The 17,707-nt window shown below is 49.1% G+C and overlaps 1 protein-coding gene across 9 annotated transcripts in view; it reads right to left on the bottom strand.

Annotated features, from left to right (window-relative positions):
* Positions 1 to 17,707, bottom strand: part of MARK2 (microtubule affinity regulating kinase 2) — a 60,165-nt gene that overhangs the window by 19,554 nt on the left and 22,904 nt on the right. Inside the window, exon 1 of one of the 9 annotated variants that reach the window (XM_036259926.1) lies at positions 544 to 978. The exons of 7 other annotated variants lie outside the window; for them this stretch is intronic. The gene's annotated coding sequence lies outside the window, so the exon portion shown is untranslated. Of the gene's footprint in view, positions 1 to 543; positions 979 to 17,707 lie in introns of those variants that run through there. One more of the 9 variants, XM_036259927.1, reaches the window with a different exon arrangement.

Here is a 17,707-nt window from a genome sequence, read left to right as displayed (position 1 = left end):
GGCCTAGGCGGCTGCCAGGCTTGCCCAGAAGACAGCCTCCACCCGAGAGGCCCAATGCTGACTCAGGTAGGCAGGGCCCCTTCCCTAAGGCTCCTACCACCAGTTCTTCTCCAGAAAAGCTCCGCTTTGGGGCTCTGCATTCAAGTATCCTGAGGCTTCCCCAGGGCTGGGAAGAGGCCAAACTGGGAGGGGTGACAAGCAGGCACTCCCTGGCCAGGGGCACAGTAAGCCTAGACACTGGAGTAGAAGGAAAAGTGTCCCTTGGGCACTAGCCCTGGGCGACCACCCAATCCCAGTCTCCCCACTGTAGTACCGGAGAGCCCTTCCTCACTCCGGTGAGTCTGCTGACTCGATCTAAAGGAGACTTCTCTTGGTGGTGGATCTTCCTTTCCCAGCCAATGCCTCTTCACCCTTCCCATGAATTTTACTACCCTGTGCTAGGCCTGGCTCCATGTAATAATTCTTTAAAGATCTTGTGTTTGGGTGGGAGGGGAAGCAGAGAAAAGGGCAATCCCAGAGCAAAAAAAAAAAGGGGAAACATACCCGGCTGGAGAAAGGGACAGGGACTACCAGCAACGTCCATTCAGCAGAGCCACAGCAGAACCTGTCAGGCAGCGAGGGCAAAGTACAGAGGCCGGGAAGAGCCAGGCCCAGGGCGGGGGCTGCTCCGCCAGCCACCCTTACTCAGCCGAAGCAGGCGACACCTTCCACCACCTCCTCAGTGAAAAGGAACGAAGCAGCCAGGCCCAGCGGCTCCTGCCTGGGAACCTGGACTGTGTCGCAACCGAAACCACCACTAGCAGAGAGACCAGGCTTGGCAAGGAGAGCACTGGGGACAGAGCCGGCAGCTTCTTGCAGCCCAGGGCCAGGTAGCCAGGAAATACATGCATTCAGGACACACTACACCAGGAGCAAGGTGGGAGGAAAGGGGCAGGAGGAGAACAGGAAGGGAGGGAGACTGAGAGAGAAAGAGGCGGGTTTAGATCAACTTCCTTCTCCCTTCCCCTCCCCCTCCCCGGAAGTGGGCTGCCCCACCCTCCCCAAGGTGCTTTGCTGGGTAACAGCTGGAACAGGGTGAGGAGGAGACTCACTCCAGCCTGGGCTGTCATAAAGTCCTTATCTCACCTGCAGCAGGTGGGACCTGGGAAAGGGCTAAAATCATTGGCAGGGCGGAGAGGAGTGTATGTGAATCAGACATGCTGACCCAGAGAGGGGCAAGACCAGCAAACCACCCACCAAGAACAAGTGTGGGAGCAGGTAGGCAGAAACCAGTCATCCGACAGTGGCAGATGAACCCCCTAGTCCACAAAAAGTAGTGTTTCACCTTAAAAAAATGCATATCCGACTTACATACAAAATATTTTGGACATAATCTCAGGAGGTCTGAGGATCCAGTGAAGCCCCTCTTAGAGGCCTGTGGGTTCTAGATTAAGAACCTTTGTCACTGATAGAGAACGAGATGTTTAATCCTACATTTTGCCCAAAGGCTGGAGAACAAAATATCCTTAGGTTCCCGCCCACCTCCAGTGTCTATCACTCTTCACCCCCCAACAACGCTGCTCTCTTTAGATACTCTGAGGGTCAGGGGCAGCAGAGGCAGCCATTCCTCACACCTTGCTCCTGCAAAGCCCCAGCTGACCTTGTCTGTGCTCTGTGCTCTGGTCCTGGCCTTTCTTCTGGCTCCTGATCTACTTCCCATTCATTCCACTACACTAGGGTAGGATTTTTCCCATGAAGCAACTCTTTAAAGATCCCATGCTGGCAGGCCATAGTCCGTCCCAGGAAAGGGCAAAGCCTCCTCTATACCCTCCCAGCACCTGAGCAGACACCTGGAGCTCATACCATTTCAGTTTGCCTTATGTAAGAAATTAGATATTTCTCATACCACCATCTGCCAGCATGTACTGCCTGTGTTCTCCACACGGGCCGACGAGGCAGGTAGGACCAGGTAGGACCCTTGTTTTGCAGATAAGAAATCGAAGCATAGGGTGAAGAGACTTGCCCAAGGCCCCATGCAGAGCTAGGACCAGGGCCCAGGGCTTTTGTGGTCACTTAAGTACTCTATTGTCCCCTTTGCCAGGTCATCAGCCCTTCCTGATGCCTAATCTGCTCTTACTTGCCCCAAAAGAAGGTAAGTATCTGGCTCTTCCTCAGCCTACAAGATGGGTAAAGATGTGAGACGCAGGAAAGGTACCTGGGACCACAGGAATGCCGACGCCCGCTCCGTAGTGGAGGGCTGTTTTAAAGGCCTACCCAGGAGGTCCCATAGCAATCCTTCCTCTCACTCCTTCCCAAAGTGGGCCTTCACCTCAGAGGAAGAGGTCAGGGTTTATTTTGGACCCTGGGCTCAGGCTAGCCTGGGACCACCTACCCCTTTACTCAGTCAGAGTAGGATCAAAGGGCTTTATTTTTCTAGTCTCTAGGGCTTTGGAGTGCGCCTGAAAGATTGTTTCCTCAATCCTATTTGCGGGAGGCGGTAAGGGGTTTTCTACACTGAGGAAGTACCAAGCACTGACCTCAAAGAGAGGCTGGGAAAGATGGGGTAGGCTTGACCTGCAAGTCACATGGCCCTGGCAAGTTACTAGTTCTTTAATTCTTCCTTCTTCACTGCATCCAAGACCTTTCTTTGCATCCTTTGATCCTGAGTAACTGTCACTCTCAACTGCCAAGAGGCAATAAATCAGTAGAGCATTCTGGGTAGGAGAGACCTTGTAAAGCTGTGGTAGGCACTGACCAGTGGAGAGGCTGGGTGCAACCCCCACACCCCTGAAATTAGCTATGATGGCTCCACCTGGGGGATTCCCCCTCACCCCTTCCTTAAGATCCTGTTGCAGAGAGGAGGTGAAGCTGTATCAAACTGTCAAAGGGCTACTCCTTTTTTCCAGCCAGAGTAGGTGCCTCCCTGACAAAAGGAGACATGCAGAGCCTGAAACTGAAGCACAAAGTCAAAAGCAAGGGCAAGGTCTCCCTTTAGCTCTCTGGGCTACAAGCCTCTGCCCACGGCAGGGCGATCAGCACTGCAGCCTGGGCCATGAGGGGAGCAGCCTGCGGGCCTCAAAGCAGCCACGGCCAAAGCCAGGGCCTGCCTGGGAAGACCAGCAGGCAAGACCTGACCTGGCATGATCAGAACTCAGCCACCTCCAGCTCACTCCCTTTCGTTCACTGAAGCCACCTTACAATGAGTACCCCCTCAACCTCCTGTCACCAGAGTCACTTGAAATGCTGGGCTCCTCTTCAAACACAGTAGATTCTACTGGGCAACCAGGGTTTCAGAAGCTTTCAGTGCCACCTCGGCCCTGAGAGTTTGCTCACTGGAGTCTGCCCTCTATCTCATTCCCCAACTACTATTGTCGATTCAGCAAATATTGGTTAAGTGCCTACCTCTGGAGCCAGGGCCATTGGCAAAGTTTGGAGAGATCTGGTTCCCGCCTTCTAGAAACTTAGAGGAGAGGAACAGTACATTAGACTCCTACAGCATCTCTGTTCTAGGGGAGGAAAGGCTCTGGAGGCAGCCAGACCTGAGCACGAGCCCTGCCTTTGCTTCTTACCTGAATGAGCTGACTAAGCAAGATTACTTGACTTCTCCAAGTCTCAGTTTCGTCACCTGTGACATGAGGACAGTAGTTGTACACACTTCACAGAATTCGTGTGACTGTGACATGAGGAAATCTACTCAGTGTTGACTTGCCATAGTGCCAGGTGCAGGATAAGGTCTCAACAATGTTTCCATGATTTTACTTTCAATTAGGAACCTTTTTTTCTCATCTCAAGGGGTTCTTTGAGTCCTAAGAAGAGCTATAATCTCCAAGAGTAGCAAAGCTGGTATTCCTTCTAGAATCAAGGAGTCATAATTCTACCATGGCTGGCTGTCACTTAGAAAAGACCCTTTCCTAACACAAAACCACTCCTACCAAGGGGAGTGGGTGAGTGAGAAGGCAGCCATGACTCTGCCCTCTGAGTAGCCCAGAGGAGGGGAAAGTGGGCCTGTTCTTCCCTTCCTCATCAGTTCCTTAACTCCTCTCTCCCAGAAAAGGCTCAAGAAACAGCCGACATACCCGTACCACATGGTGCCAAGGGCTGGGGGAAGCTCACACTGTCAGCCTCACACTCCATTCAGCTCCTCCCGTACCAGTGGGTTACTGTAACCATGGAGACCAACAAGTTCCTCCATATCACAGGAGAACCAGCCTGCCAGCAGCCCAGCGCTCTGGGGGAGGCAGAAGGCAGCCTGTAGCAGAAAGGTTTGGCTCATTTTATAGAGGATTGTGGGGAGCTGATGGAGACTAACCAGTGCAGCTGAGGTGCCTGGGCCTTCCTCTAGCTTCCTTTTCTTTGCAAGTCATTTGTTTTTAGCACACTGTCTGGCTGTATCTGGTGCGCAGTCAAGGGCGTCCTCTGGAGTTGGACAGGCCTGCAGTAGGACCCCAGCTCCACCACTCCGGCTGCAGTGTAGAAAAGGGATCGGGCTGTGATATAAAGAGCTACAACAGATACACACCAAAACAAGCACTAGCTATCACATAAGGTCTTCTTTTAAGTGGTCCAGGTAAGTAAACCTTCTTATCCCTTTTGTTCAAAGAATTATTCAGACACCTTAATTGAAAGTGATCTCTCCCTGTTCTGGACCCTCACAGTACCCTATCTGGACCTGTTCGTTGCTTGACTTTGTGTTTCCATGAGCTCTGAGCGATCAGAGACAGTGTCTCGCTTACCTCTGTATGCCCTCAGTACCTAACAGTGCCGGCACCTTGCTGGCCCACGTTAACATATTTACAGAAACAAAGTGGTACAACATTTTGGTCCTCAAAGTCACCCTACTCCTCTACCCCCCAGGAGATAAGACAAGGGCAGAGAAAGGAAGATCAAAACCTTTTGCTGCCCTGGCCAATTTGGCTCAGCGGTTAGAGCGTCGGCCTGCGGTCCGGAGAGACCCGGGTTCGGTTCCCATTAAGGGCACGTACTTCGGTTGCAGTTTGTCCCCGGCCCTGGTTGGTCGTGCGGGTGGCAGCCACTCGATGTGTCCCTTCACGTCGATGTTTCTCTCTCCCTCTCCCTTCCTCTCTCTCCCTCCCACTCTATCTGTACAAAAAATGGAAAAGTATCCTCGGGTGAGGATAAAAAAAAAAACAACAACAAACCTTTTGCTTTGGCAGTGGTTAGAGCATCTGCCCATGCACCAGAGGGCTGCAGGTTAGATTTCTAGTCAGGGGCACATGCTTGGGTTGCAGGTTTGATCCCCGTGCAGGAGGCAACCAATCCATGTGTCTCTCTCACACTGATGTCTCTCTCTCTCTCCCCCCTATCCTCCCTTTCTTCTACTCCATCTAAAAATCAATGCAAAAGTGTCCTCAGGGTGAGGATTAACAACAACAAATTCTTGCCACAAGATCCCTTTCCCCTCTTTTAAAATATCTGTTGCCCTTTGAAGTTGGTTGGTTACTGCCTGCCCTTCCCACTAGACTATACCACAAAGAGAGGAACCCTGGTCTATCTTATTCATGGTCCACAACAATGCCTAAGCACAGAGTAGAACTATTCAATGAAGTACTGAACAAATAAATGTGTACAAATGAATAGACGAGAAATTGTGTTGGGGTGTCACCAGTGTATTGTGCAGACAACTTCCAGGGGGCAGTGGTTGTGAGATCCCGCTCTCCCATGGACAGACATCTATGGGACGTTAGTTCCACTAACAAGCTTTCTCAGGGGGTGGGGGTGGAGGGTATAGGCCTTGGTGCTCCCTCCTGACACAAAGCTCAAGGCAAAGGTGGTTGACCAAGGTGAAGTGGAGATAGATTCAGGTACAGGCACAGCCCAGGACTAGCAAGGCCCACTCCACACACACCCTCAGCTCTGGCCCACGAGCCCAAGCAAGCCCTCATTTTATCACAGAGGGGAACCCTCTCTTCCAAATTTCCTGCTGCCCAACCATCACCAGGTTCTCCCACTTCACAGACAGTTCTCTCTGCTTCTCTTATTCAATCCTTCCACTGCTTTGCTATCAAACCCACTGGGTCTTGCTGTGACAAGGCAATGCTGTTGGAGCCCTCTAAGAGGTACTGATTTGGGAAAGCGACCGTGATTTGTAGGAAACATTTATTTACTGTTTGCCACACTGAGACTCTGCTTTAATATTTCTTCCACGAATCAATGTACTGATTGTAAGGCCCTAGAGGGCCAAAAAATGTCACCCATACACACCTGCCTCCTGTCCTGCTATGCAAATCAGCAATCCCACCCTGCCCTTCACCCCTCTCCAAACTGCCTCATGGTACAGCAAAGCAAAGAAACTAAAAACAGCAGCTGGGGAGCTCAGTTGACTCACCCAGCATAATCATCTCCTCCCAGAATCTCCCATCTTCTCCAAGGGTTTTTGCCAACACAAAGTAAAAAAGAAGCATGAGATCTTTAAAAAAGCACACCAAAAAAATAACAACAACAACAAAAAACCTCTCTCAGCGTTTTTGCAACAGCTTTTCCACCTGGGTGCAGATTTAACCCTTTGTCTCTGCCCTTCCCAGTGTTGTTTCCTTAACTGGTACTTACACTGAGCTGGGAGTAGACCTAGCCCTGCACTGGGACAAGGGCCTTCCAGGTCCTACCTAGTCGAGCTCCACACTGAGAGGTGCTGAATAAGACACATGCCTCCGTCCACTGCATCTTCCTCTGGAAGTGGAAGAAATATTGCTGTCCTACTCCTCCAGTTTCACACAGGGAGTTGAAGAAGGAGGAAATGTCAGAAAAAATACTGGGACAAAGTTTGCTGCCCCAGAAGTCACCATGGTCAGAGGTCAGAGCTCAACAGAAGAACAGACACCACCTGAGGCCATCACTGCCACTCTCCTCAGAAATGTTCCCACCTAGCTAGGCTGCAATGTGGCTGCTTCACTTTAGGGACCATTAAAAATCCATTGGGCTGCCCCTGCTCACAGGCAGAGGTGCTATCTTCCTCCCACAGCAGAGCGTTACAAACTAAGCAGGTGAGGGCACCTGTTTCCAGTGCTACCTGACAACAGGTCAAATCGGCCAAAAGTGAGAGTCCAGTCTCACCTGTCCCTCAGAACAGTCACAGGAGAGGAGCACAGCTTTCTGGCAACCTTTCTGGGTAGGAAGTGGTGTTTTTCTTTCAGTTGCTGTCATTTGCATATAGAAGGACAACTTTTGTGATAGATAGTGCTGTGACTACAAAATAATGAGAACACTTCCACAAGCACATGCAAATCTTCTGCAGCGTATAAGAAATCCCCAACTTACCAAAAGTTCTGCTCTGAGAAGGAACTATTTATCCATAGAAACACGTTACAAATGGAGGTTGTATTCCCAGGCCAGCTCATGAGGGCCTATCGTTGTATCTGTAGTTTATTAACCACACTAAGATCTTAACCATAGTCCAGAACAGGGCAATGAATTCAGTGTTCCCACATGGAAAGTAGAAACATATTTTTGTTTTGCAAGCAGTATGGGCAGCAGAAACGGGGGATCCGTAACCTTCAAACCCTGGGTGATGGCTTGAAACAAGAGGACCTGAGGCGAGAGAGGGTTATTCAAAGTATTTGGGGTGGCTGAGTTGGACGAAAGGTCTAAGGCAGTGGCTCTCAACCTCCCTAATGCCGTGACCCTTTAATACAGTTCCTCATGTTGTGATGACCCCCAACCATAAAATTATTTTCGTTGCTACTTCATAACTGTAATTTTGCTACTGTTATGTCTTCGGCAACCCCTGTGACGAGGTTGTTCGACCCCCAAAGAGGTCGCGACCCACAGGTTGAGAACCGCTGGTAAGGAGACATGAATCCAGGTAGAGGTGAGGAATGAGGCTGGAGAAACGGAATAGGGTACTGCCTTAGAGGAGAGAAGGGCTCACTAAGCAAGGCCAGGTAGAACTTCCAGCTAGAGAGAGAACAAAAGGGAGCTTCGGGCAGTCCCCTGACGTATCAGGAGCAAATGCTCTTTACAGCAGTCTCCTCTGCTTGGCAACAGAAGCGAGGATATGCCTCCTATCCACCTCACCCAGTCTGTCACTGCCACTGCAGTCTCGACCCTGGGACGAGGGCAGGGACTGCTGGATCCTGTTACTAAGTGGGCATGCCATGGGCAGATGCCTTGGCTAGTTTGCCAGATAAATGGAGGAGGGCTCATTGGTCAGAAGTTAGGTGGAGAAGATTGGAAAGCACAAGCTTCTCAGTGAGACTGAGTACATGTCAGCTTCTGGCGTTAGGCCTAGGCTGCCCCCGAAGCCATACACTGTTCACTTTCTGGTGGCAATGACAGTTCTACTCCAGGGTGCCCTAGTTGTCTGTGTACTTGGCCTAGGAGTAGAGTATGACTGCCATTTTCCATTACAAGTGTCTTTTTAAACAGCACTTTTTATAGTTAATTCATCTTCTCAGAGAGAGTCCTAGGAAGAGTCTCTAAGAGAAGGGAGTGAGTAGTCCAGAGAAGGCCAGCTTAGCCCTGGCCAAGGCAGCAGGGAGACAGACGTGGGTTGAAGTATGTGAGGATTCTGACCCCTGTGATATGAACCTGGGAGCAGGGATCTTTGGTACAAATTAGCTCATGTATTGGTGGAAGCCCTCAGGAAGTAGGACCACAAAGTAAGAGGTGGTGCTGGGGAGAAAGAGGGCCACTTTGGGGCATTGTTAGATGTACTATTACACAGACTGCAGACAAGAGAATGCTGGTTATTCTGAAGGAGGCAAACAGCCAAGTCTGTAGCTCTTCACCTCCAAAGAGGGCAGGGGAGAAGGCTACAAAAGGAATACAGATCCTTCCCAAAAAATCCTGAAGGGCAGCTCTAATTGCCAATAGGCATGGTGGCTTAAATAAAGACGGGAATATTGAGGGGAAAATAACCACCCAGGATACCTCCGGTTAGAAGAATCTAGCTGGGCAGCAGAAATCCACTGCTACCCATTCTGTTGGTCTATCTAGTCCAACAAGGACAAAGACCCCACAGGCATAAAGGGGTCTCTATCAAGAGAAAACAGAGGTTTTATAAAAGTCAGAAATTACTGTACATCCAACACCATCCAAAACACTTAGAACAATGCCTGGGATATACCAAATGTTCACGACATGCTAGCTATTATTATTATATTTCCATATGCTTTCCTAACTTATTCTGTAGGTTGCCAGAAAGTTATATGGGGGAAGGAGGGATTAAAAAAATGGCTTTGAGCCTTGGCTGGTTTGGCTCAGCAGTTAAGCGTGTCAGCCCGCGGATCAGGGAGTTGCAGGTTCAATTCCAGTCAAAGGCATGTACCTCGGTTGGGGTTTGGTACACAGACCTGGTCAGGATCATGCGGGAGGCAGCCGGTCGATGTCTCTCTCGCACATTGATGTTTCTCTCTCTCCCTCCTTCCTTCCCACTCTATCTGAGGATAAATGGAAAAGTATCCTCGGGTGAGGATTAAAAAAAAAAAATGGCTTTGGGCTTTAACTTATTTACCCAAAGACGACCAAACACTCTATATCTGTAAAAAGCGATGGATCTTTTTGAACTGGCCTGCAAGAGCTCTAGAGTCAAAAGTCAAGTTATGGTCATCTATTCACACAGCTCATATTGAACCTGGGTTTCTTGCAGAACCAGAAAAGTCACCAGCAGCTCAAATGTTTTACCTCTTCCATAAAAGTCCACTCTACTCTCCCCTGATAAAAAGCACTTTAAATCTACACATCCCACCCTAGGAAAATCCAGAGTATACAACACGGCTCTTGGGACATACAATGCCAGCAATTGTGCCAAGATATTCTAGATATATGGACCTGGAAACTTTGCAAATCAATAGTCACAATGGGAAATGTGACTAGCATTTAAGAAACACACACATACACAGTGTGGCTCAAGTCCCCGATTATTGTGTACTGAAGAGCACGGCCTCTTCAGTTGTGAGATAAGGGAAACCTGTGGGTGGGGGTGGGGGTAAACACTGAGCTGCACCTCCAGCTCCTGAGTGTCTCTGGTGGGAGACTCAACAGCCTTCTGTCTGCCAGGCTCCACCACCAGCTGTCCTTCATTCAACACAACAAGATCACCATTTGGGAAGATGGGATTTTTGGTGTTGGGCTCACAGCCCATGAACTAGCATGCATCTGTCTCAGGAGCAGTTTCCTGAAACAGCTGCATGCCCCAGGCCCCTCCAGACAGGTTGTGAGAGACGAGAGAAAGACAAATGAGATGCCAGGAGTAGAAATGGAGGGATAAAAGGCAAGATGGAATGAAACTGTCCAGCTGTCTTCTTCTTACTCCTGTCAATGGCAGCTGACTTTTCCTACCTGGTCCTCACTCAGGATCATGCTCACTCGCATTTACCTTTCTGGGCAGACCCAGGCTTCCTCCTGGCATTTCCACTTGGCCCTGACAGCTCTACCACATCAAGTGACTGTGGTGTCTAAAGTTGATGCTGGTTACCCCATGAAGAGATAATGAAGGTCATGTGAGCTGGCCCGACACATTCTCCTGTACTTGTTTATAGGCAAGAGGATTAAAACAACTTGTCAGGGGAGGGAAGGGGGCAAACCCTGTACACAGGGCAAGCACTGGGAACACAGCACAGAGCCTCCCGCCAAGAAATCTTTTGCTCAAATATAAAGCAGAAATCTCTCACCAAACACCAAACTAGCTAAGTATGCCAAATACCACTTATGATCCAGTGACCTTGAGGCACTGTTCATTTTTCCAATCTTTTTTGTAAGAAAGGTTTGGATTTGTTAGGGGGTGGGGGAGATTACAGGAATAAGCAACACAGGACCCTATAAAGGCCCCAAATTAAATTAATACCCAAGCAAAGCCTTCCTGGCCCACCAAAAAATGTGGTGTAGAGCTTAAGAAAGAGTGTATTTTCAAGGGTATATTTGGATAAAGAAAGCACTCAGTTTCCAGATGCCTGAATGCCCAGTCAGAAGTCCAACTGTCAAAACAGAACTTCCTATGACCATTTCTTGCCCTACTCAAAGTCAGAATTGGGAGACAAATTAGGTACAGTTCCAGGGCAGAGGGGCTCAGGGAGTCCAGAGACCAGGTCAGGGTGTCCTCTCTAACCACAGGTCAGCCTGACAATGACAGCACTAGGCAGGAGACACAGGAAGAGGAGAAGGCGGTCAGCACCTGAGCCTGTGGCTCCAGGCAGTCTAGGTTATCCACAGCAATGCTGCAGATGCTGGCCCCTGGCTCTGCAGAATTATTCTTCCTTCCCTGTTCCTCTGCAAAACCGTCTGTTACAGCCCCTAAACAGCCAATCCTCCACTCTCAACAAGCTTGGGCTGCTTTGGTCTGGTCTGTGCCTTAGGCACTAAAAGCCTTAACAGCAAGAGGATGTTTCCATGTGGGTATTTCTGTGGCTGGCTGAAGAGGTCAGCAGAAGAGGGTGACAGTGGTGTCCCTTCTCTAGCCAGCCAGAGGGGAAACATGATATACCCGCTGGCCACCTGTGCTCCTTTTTCCAACGTCCCCTTTCTAGTAACGGAGCAGCTACCACTTTCCTAACCTTCCTAAGAAAACTGAACGTAGTAAGTCCAGCTTAGGAACTAAAGCAACTGGCTTAGGAAAAAAGGGATATTGTGCAGCAGGAGATTCCAAGAATCAACTCTCTGACCACCCAGAAAGCTCTTCTGAAGAGCAGGGGCATTTAGAACGCTTTCCATTTCTCCAAGTATTAGATAACAAGGTGGCCTTAGGCAGACACGTACACATCTGGCTGGGTCATCTTCTCCTCTAAAGAGCCGTGGTCTCCCTGCCACAGAAGAGCAGGCCGAGACAGCAATGTGCTGGAGCTCACATACTCACACGCCCATTAATCTTCCTCCAGATCGCTGCTGTCATGCAGAGTGGTGGGGCTGAGTCCCTGAGTCCGGCTGCAGAGCCAGTCACTCCAGTTTGCTCCGCAATGTTGTAGAGTGGGGGGAGGGGGAAGGGAGATTATGATTCTCTATTTTCAAGCCCCGCCCCTAAAACCAGGGAGGGAAGCAGCTGGGTTCCCGTTTCAGGAGAGCTCCAATCTCTGGGCACTATAGAGCCAACCAGCTGTATAAGAACTCTGGGGAACGTACACATCAAACACGCTGGGAAATGGAGAGGAACCAACCCGGGTAGAAGTGGGTTGGTCTCCTGCCAAGAACTTTCAATGGTACTCCTATCAGAACTAGAACATAACAGGAGGTGGGCAGGTTAATGGTCCCTGGGGAAAGGCAGGAGGGGAAACAGTAAAACCCAGACTAGCATGGGAACAAAACTTGCTCCCTGGCAGGAGAGCGGACAGCCCAACTGTCTACAGGGCAACATCCGTGTACAGTCAGAAGTAAAACGATGTCCCATTATGCCCGAGGCACGCTTTGCTGTTGTGCCCTGAACCCTGCAGTTTGGAGCATAGTCATTTCTACAACCCTCTCAGGCACGTGCCTCTGACTGCCAATGACAGGAGGGAAGGGGGACTCTCACTGTCTGTGTTGTGCAACCTGGTCTGTGACCAGGGCAGAGCAGAAGCCACAGATGATGGCCCCTCCCATGGGTTTAGGAGAGTGCCTCCTTTGTCAGAGCAGCGCCTGAGGCTGCCACAGAGAGGTGCTGTTTAGTGAGAGAAATGTCTGTCAGGAGAGGCAAGAGGGACGGCCACCAGGTACTTCCTCTTTCTCACCACTTGCTACCATCGGCCTCCACAGGCTGCCTCTGAAAAGCCTACAGAACCTCTGGTGGCAGCAATGGGTTGTGAGTTACTCCCTGGATGAGAATAGGGAAGTTGGTACAGATCCCTAGGGCTGCAGAACCCCATAGTGTCCTTAGCCAGTCCTGCTCCAAAGCTAAAACCAGTTCCCCTGCCAGGACAGACACCTAGAACAACAGCCTACTCTCCACCCAACCCTCACTGGGAACAGGAAGTGATGGCTTCTTATTCAAAGTACCACTTAAATGTACACATGAGTGTACACACACACACACACACACACACACGATATATGTATTTGTGTATACATGTACACATATGTATGTACATGTCTATGTATGCATATACACATAGACGTGTAAAACTAATTTTCAGACCCACATGGTTCCTTGATTTTCCCTGTCTGCAGCCCCAGCCCTTGTCCCTTCCCAGAGTCTCACTCTGGGCTCCCACCAGCTGTCTTCAAATATAGAAAGTTCTCTCAGACCTCCAGGCCCTTGCTATAGCCTCCTACTGCCTAGAACCCTTTCCCTCCCGTATCTGCTCCCACTCCTCTTCCTGGTTAGCCTCAGCTCAGATATTACTTCCTGCAGGAAGCTTTCCCTGGTCCATCCCTCTGATTTTACAAAGCCCCGAAGATGTGTGTCTCCAGGTATCTGCAGGTCAGCCCTTTTTGTACTAGTTAGAACTTCACTGCCTGCTGAATGGCCTGTCTCCTTCACAGCTCTTGATGACTGTCTTGTTCACCAATATACCCAACTGAGAGCAGCCTAAGGGAACTTTCTAGGACTTAAGTCATCTCTGTGTTCTCAGGGCCTGGTACCTAACAGGCTCTGAAGAAGGGCTTTCCTAATTCATGAGGGAAAGTCAGGGTCAGCGTCTTTTTTCAAAGTGACTCCTCACCTAGTAGCTCTTAGCACAACTGCTCCACGTGACCCCTCCTCCAACCTGGGTCAGAGATAGAATGCAGTGCCCACTGCTTTAAATCCATTGCCTAGGGCCTTCTGGCACGCAGGATTTCAGAACTCATTTCCAGTGTGTGGAGCTAGGGTTTGTGTGCCCTTCTACTTGTCCCTTCCCAGCCTCCCATCTGCCATGAGGTCTACAGGTAACCCCCACTTAGGCCTTCTAAGCAACAGGAATGCCTTTGAAGTGGAAGCAATCGGGGTATAGTGCCAAGGTCCCCAAGAGAGTACAATTCTAGACCCAGCTCCGCCCAAACAAGTTACATAACCTTGAGCAAGTCATTCATCCTCTTGGGACCGTGCTTCTCCACTTGTAAAATGAGGGGCTGGAGATGAGCTCTGAGAGTCTGTCCTACGTGGATGTGAGGGCTCTCAGTGCCTCTGCACTCACAAGTCTTCCAGCTCTGTCCCTGAGACTAGAGCAGGAAGTGGGCATAGTCTGCATGTCCTGAAGACCACATCCTGCCTGAGCTTAGTTTATATCTGGTCAACCTGCCAAAAAGTCTGGCACCATAGGTAAACCTCATCTAACATACCTTGGACATCAGGCTCACACACTGGAAAATTTCTTCTGCCTAGGGCTAAAAAAATGAACATTAACCTGTGTGAACAACGCCAGACTTAGCAACATTACAATCCTGAACCCAGTGCGCCCTAGGGAAAGATCCTTTCTCTCCCTAAACTTCATTTACCCACAATTTACAAGCTCCTCACCTTCCCAGCTCTCTGCATACCATGAATGTGGCCACAAGGCGCAGGGAAAGGCACCATGACACAGAGTCTATTTCCAGCAGGCCCCAAGGCTCTGTAGCCTCAATCTGAGCTGCTCTGAGCAGGCGCAGCGCCTGCTAGGGTCAGTGGCACACCTCATATCTACCCCACCCGCAGCCTGACTCTCCAGTAGCTTGGCTTCTCCTGGGTGGGGAGCTGGACCTGCCCGCCATGGGCAGGTGATCCAGGAGGAGAAACTGACTTGGCAAAGCCCAGCAGCAGTTTCAGTCTTCCTACCCAGAGTTGGGGGTGGGGGAGGCGGGTCCAAGCAGACCAGTTCAACAGGTCCTTTTCTACCACCCTACACAGCTGGTGCCTCCTGCACAGGTTCAAAAACAGGAGATTCAAAAGTCAGGTGGAGCTCTCACACCCTGAGTCACGAAGACCAGGGAATCAGGAAAACGGTCATCTTTCTCACTCTTGCCCTGTCCACAAACATGGTCCCTGATCTCCTCACAGCTATTGTCAGAAAAGCAAATGCTCTCCCCTGAGATGTTCAAAGACAAATCTGGGTCCTCACCATCAGCAGATGCTGAGGGGCTATGAACGCAGTTTTTCCCAGTCACATGCTGCTGAGCATTCTTCCCACTATAAACAACTCCAGCCCTTGGATACACCACATGACCTCTCTAACTCCAGACAAAATTCCCACCACTCAGTGTACCTCTAATCCACCCATCATAAATAAGGGAAGGAAGAGGCCAATTTAACCAGAGGCCAGAGGTGCTATGGGTCAGGGCAAGAACAGAACTCAGCAAAACCAGGTGCTTGGCTTTCCAGTTCTGGTCCCTACTTGGAAAAGCCACACAGGGTTTCCTCAGCAGTGTGTTCTCTCCCTGTGCTTTCCTCTCTGAGTTCTTAACATAGCCCAGTAATAGTGTAAACCTTCCCCCTCATCCTGAAAAGTTCTTTTTAGTCATTAATGTACCTATTAAGACATTTGTGACTTATATGGCCAAAAATTGGGTAGATGTCTGATTTTCAAATCAATATGGACACATTTCCCCAACAGTGGTTTCAAGTGGAGAATAATGCCTGTGTTACAATTTTTCTTATTTCACAAATAACTGAAAGATGACCACACATAAAGCACTCTGAAGACTCTGGGGGAGGAAGGGATACAGAGAAGAATAAAATACAGCCCAGCCTTCAAAAGAGTTGATTATCTAGCAGGAGATATAAGTACAAATCCTCAGTCCAATATGGGACTAAATCCAGGAACTAAAGTTACAATCTACTTATTTCCCCCAACTTGCTGGAACTCTGTGGCTTCTGTTATTTTTCAGAGGAACCATGCATAAACTGAGAGATCTGAAGATCCCAGGTCTCACTCTAGCTAGGACCAGGAGTGCTGCCAAGGCCCTGCCTGAACCCTGGGGCTTCAATGAATGGGGACGCCCATCCGCTGAACTACCATGGTGAGAGTTGTGCCATGCTGACATAAGAGAAAGCTAACCCAAGGAAACACACTGAAGAATCAATCATTTAGCCTTCCTCATCTCACCCCAATCTGGAAACTAGGGGCAAGCCCACTATGCAGGCAAAGATGACATGGGAAGAGTGTAAACACAGTCAAAAAGTTGCTCAGGACTTAGTTCATGGAAATGAAGTCAGAAAAAGCCCCTAGCAACAGAACAGGAGAGGGGAAGAGTTGGAAGCACCGCATTTATATAGTTTTGCTTTTATTTCCCAATTGTTGGTTGTCAGCCCGGGTCTCCTTCCTTAATTCCCAATCAGTGTTATGGCTCAGTGCACACTGATAGCAGTTTTTATTTTTATTGATTTTTTTCAGAAAGAGGGAAAGGGGGGGAGGGAGAGAGGGGTGAGAGAGAGAGAGAGAAACGCCCCCTCCTGCACGCCCCCTACTTTGGATCGAGCCTGAAACCCGGGCATGTGCCCTCACAGGGAACCAGGACCTCTCAGTCCCTGGGTCGATGCTCAATCCACTGGGCTGATAATCCACTGTGCCCTTACCCATCAGGCTATCAGCAATGTCAGAGCTCTTCTGGAAGGTGGTAGGGAGGAAAGAATAACTCATTCCTGAAAGTACTTGAAAAGACAGAAAATTCCCTAGACAAACAGAAGATTCTATGCCATCTTAAAAGGAAAAAAAAAGTCAGTTAATTCAGAGCCCAGGGATCAAGATTAAGGCCCAAGTCCTCCTCTGTTGGGGACAAAAACAATTTTGAAGCTAAACCTATCTTAAAAATGGGAAAAGCTGGTGAGAGGCTTGGTCCAAATATCACCTCAAAAGGAAACCACTTCCTGAAATTAAAAAAGAAAAAAGTGGGTGAGGGGGAATGGGAATTGGTTTGTTTAAAAATTTTACTGTACAGTCAACAGCAGATTAGCCTCCCAAGACTGTTCTGGAATGGCTCACCACATACATTTTATGACGTAAGCATGCTGAATGGGAAACTGGGAGCTCAGCACCTAAACATTTATTGTTGAGAACCCTCACACCCCGATCTTAATGAAGGCTTAGCATCAGTGGCTGATATTTTGTCACTGAGGATTGGTTTTAACACTGTGGATTTAGCAGCTTGCCCTATTGGCTGTTTCACAAGCAGTTTCTGTGGTTTTAAGAAAGGCAGGCTGTTTTAAACACTATCTGAAAAATATATTTCAGAATAGGATTCAACCATTCCACAACAGATAGGAGGAGCAAACGAAAGCCAAACCAAATAAAGGAATTTTGTGCTATCACACAGAAGGGAGCAAACCAGAGGTGCTTGGGAGGAGAGAATAATGCCCATGTTATTCATCACCTGCACCAAAATGGCAACAAAAGCTAACTGAGTGCTTCTTACTACCAAGTGAGAAAATAAGGACATAGAAATGGCACTAAAGACATGAGACTAGCCCTGGCCAGTCTGGCTCAGCGGTTGGAGTGTTGGCCTGCAGACCATAGAGTCCCGGGTTCGGTTCCCGTTAGGAGCACGTACAAAAAAAAAAAAAAAAAAAGAACGAGACTAATAAAGGGAAATCCTTATACAGATCTTCATCTCTCCAAAGTAAATTTACCTGGCTCAAATCTGTTTGTTTAAAAACAAAACAACCCCAACAGTTCCACACCAACACAAAGGACCACCATCTAATCAATTAGCAGCCACACCTCTCTGCCAGTGTGATGTGGTAATTAAGGTAGAGATTTTTCTCCCTGGGAATACAAGTACAGAAGGGCAGAGCCCCTGTGGACCTAACCTATTATGACAGCCTTTTCATTAGCAAGAAAACGCCACCATGCACTCTCCAAGGAAGCAGTGGCCCGCATCCCTGAAGAATACCTGTGTGAACAGCAGCTACCTCTGT

Source organism: Molossus molossus, unplaced genomic scaffold (genome assembly GCF_014108415.1).
Source record: "Molossus molossus isolate mMolMol1 unplaced genomic scaffold, mMolMol1.p scaffold_m16_p_13, whole genome shotgun sequence".
NCBI lineage: Eukaryota > Metazoa > Chordata > Mammalia > Chiroptera > Molossidae > Molossus > Molossus molossus.
The sequence above is the reverse complement of the archived record's forward strand: the minus strand, read 5'-3'. Positions and strand labels throughout refer to the sequence as shown.